Source organism: Centruroides sculpturatus, unplaced genomic scaffold, assembly GCF_000671375.1.
Source record: "Centruroides sculpturatus isolate CEXI.00-Female unplaced genomic scaffold, Cexi_2.0 scaffold60, whole genome shotgun sequence".
Lineage (NCBI taxonomy): Eukaryota > Metazoa > Arthropoda > Arachnida > Scorpiones > Buthidae > Centruroides > Centruroides sculpturatus.
In genome coordinates this window covers 106,350-110,000 of record NW_019384349.1, presented here as the reverse complement: position 1 = coordinate 110,000, position 3,651 = coordinate 106,350, and positions in this window count along the sequence as shown.

Genomic DNA, 3,651 nt, shown 5'->3' with positions numbered 1-3,651 from the left:
TAAAATAGAAGCAATCGGCCTTCAGAATCAAAATTGCTGGCTTAGCTTTTTGGACACAATCCAGATCTATCAGTAAAAACAAGTTAGTGCTGGCTGGCGATCAAAAATAAACTCAGGTTCATTGTTTTGTGTCGATAATAGAGTAAAAAGTTAGTTTTTCATTATGTTAAATGTAAAAATTATAATTTCTACGTGACATCGTTTTATTTTCTTTATAATATTTAGCTTTATAATATCATTACATTGTGAGAGAATTTTATATTCTTGAAAATGTGTGCTAAAATATATATGTACACATTTTTTTTAGTATCCTGAATATCATCAGATTAATTAATTTTTAAGCGTTATTTTTATTTATTTACGCGATGAATTTTATGTAGATTAAGATTAGAAAATCGCTTGTAAAATAACGATATTTTTATTTTAAAATATTGGTCATTTTCGTGTATTTTTTCTTTTATAACTGGAAATGGAAACAGTAATGATTTTCTTTATTTTATTATTTTATATGTATATATATATTAGATTAATTTGCCGAACGTTCAATAATGGTCACCTCTAAACAGCAGCCATTTTTTTTTCAGGAACTTTTTTAAAAATAAAACTGCATACAAAATAACGTCTAAACAACAGCCATTTTTTAAAATGTTTCCATCAGCGACTATTGTCAGTAACGTAACTAGAACCGATATTAAGGGGGCCCGACTTAGAAGTGCAAACCTACATGCACCCCTATACCATTGTGGATGTAGCCATTAGCGCCGTGGATGAAGAGTATACTATTAGTTATTTTATACATGTGTACAGGTACGTTTGTCACATTGAAAACTTTTCCTGTGCTTATTTGAAATTATTTTTTCTTTTATTTATCTATTTACAAAGGTAAGGGCCCTTCCCTGCTTTACTAGCCATTGTTATAATTTTATAGGATTAAACTATCACATCCTAGTCTTTTCCACTATCAGAAGCGCTATGTAATAATAGTTCATTCAATGATGTATAAACAGCTTTATTATTATTAAAACTAATTTAAGACTAGTTTTATTTTTAATACTCACTCACATATATCTATAAAATAATTTTAAAAAATAATATCTTTTATACAATTTTTAAACATTTTACAATTCTTATTAGTATTTATTTGGTTTAAAACAATTATAATTTAATTAATTTTATGTCTTTTAAACTACCGATTCGTTGAAGTTGGCATTCACTCTAATTCCGTTCTAACTTTGAATTAGTGAACAAACGATTGGAGTATTTCTATTAATCTATTGTAGAATCTCTTATCAAAGTAGAACAGCATTAAACAATGAACAATCATTGTAAGATGACATTTTAAAAAGACTAAAAATGGGATTCTGTAATACACCAATGAGTTTTACTAATTCTCCTTTAGTAAAAGAAATTCTATAAATTATAATATTTTTTTTATAAATAAGCTTATTTCGTGTTAAATTTATCATTTTTTATACTCTACCACAATTGTTTAACCTGTAAAAACTTAAAATTTTTGTCATTTAAATTGAAGTAAAGATTAAAATTAATTATCTAAATTTAAAGTTAACAGAAACATTGATAGAAACAGAAATCTCTATATTAATATAATAAATTACAATTTTGATACTACATTCGGATATATAAAATATATTAATTTTAGAAAGTGTTTATGACGTTTATTCGTATATAAATAAATAAATAAATATGTTTTAGATTTTATTTATTATGCTATTTTAACTTGCGTGTTATTTTCGTAATTTTAAAATATTTCAACAAAATTGGAATTCGATCTTTTAATAACAAAAACTAAGTAACGAGAATAAAATTAGCTCTTACTTATCACTTTTTAAATGATGCCTGCTAGCTAGATCTAACATTGTAATCTGACACTATCGCTAAATAACTTGCTATTAAAAGAAGAATGACTCACGTAGTTTTCGAAATCTCTGTCAATAAATAATACCGGTAAATTTTTCGTTTTAAAAGTTAAATTTTAAGAGTTAATCAACATAATTTTCCATGTTTTTTTTAATATTACATACACACATATATATTTATATATCAAGAATATATCTGGAAATATGTAGAATATATACATAAAATTTATATATATATATATACTATTGTGTTAATACATATCATGTAAGCCTATAGGCCTATATATATATATATATATACTATTGTGTTAATACATATCATGTAAGCCTATAGGCCTATAGGCTTACATGATATATATATACTATTGTGTTAATACATATCATGTAAGCCTATAGGCCTATATATATAAAACACAAGAAAAAAAATAAAATAGTGTATATATTATTATTTCTAGTAATGTTCTCTGTATGAAGAGTTTTATATGTGTATATATAGCCTATATATATACACACACATCAAGGCAGTGCATAAGGGAAATTTTGGGATTTAACTTCTTTCATTTGGCAATTCAAACAGTATACTGTATGCAACTTATATTTATTTTTTACCCTATTCAGTTACTACATATTCTACTGTACTGTGTTACTGTATAAACTTATAGCGTAAAAATTAATAAATTATGTTAAAAAAAACTCTTTAAAAATCATGCATTCATGCATACACAAGCATGCCATTAGGAAAAGTCATGGAAAAATTTGAATTTACTGTTTATTATTGTATATATGTTATATTATATTATTATATTTAATTTTTCCAAGTAAAAATTGAATGAATATGTAATTATCAATTGGTAAACATTTGTTTTTGTTGAACTCCATTCTTTAAATTGCAACTCTTTAAACAAAGAATAACTTTGTGTCAACAATACTTGACCTACTTTTTTAAGAATTCTTCTTTAACATTCTGAAATATTTCACCTTTTTATTTTAAAAGAAAAAACAGCATTTGGAATTGGAAACTGCAAAAGAAAAACATAAATAAATAAATAAATTTAATACTACTTAAAGATTAAAAGAAACATTTTTTTAACTTCATTAATACATTAAAAATTTAATGTAATATAGGATTAATTCGATTTAACTTTTATTATTAATTACATTTCTAGTTAAAAAACCCCGTCGTCGGCTTCCATATTTTAAGTGGAATGTTAACGTGCACAAATATGATTGAGGTCACGCGCTATTTACATCCCAGTTTTGAAGACGTGCTGCCATCTAGAGTAAAAAAGTTTCTTCCTGTTTTATATCCGTTGTGACGTAATTTGCGGGTCATTTAAGTTTACGAAACGTTAAAATTATAAATAAATAACCCTATATTTTTTTTAAAGAATTTATAATTAAATAATAAACTATATTTTGTTTAGAATAATTAATACCCGTCACCCTCGTCAATTCCTCCATAATTACTTTATTATAAAGTATTTTTTAGTTTATAAATAATGTTATTAATTGTCGTAAATTTAATTAATTGCTTAGAAAGTAAAAAAATATATATATTAAAATTAAGCTAATTATAATTAATTGAATACATTTTATTGTGTGTAATTATGATTTATTTTCTTTTATATAGAGTAATAAATAAATTTTAAATAAATAAGAAAAAATAATTATAAATTATGTAATTTATCATTACAAATAACTGTAATTTATTATGAAAAATTATCTTAAATAATAGTTAGTGCTGGCTGGCGATCAAAAATAAACTCAGGTTCAT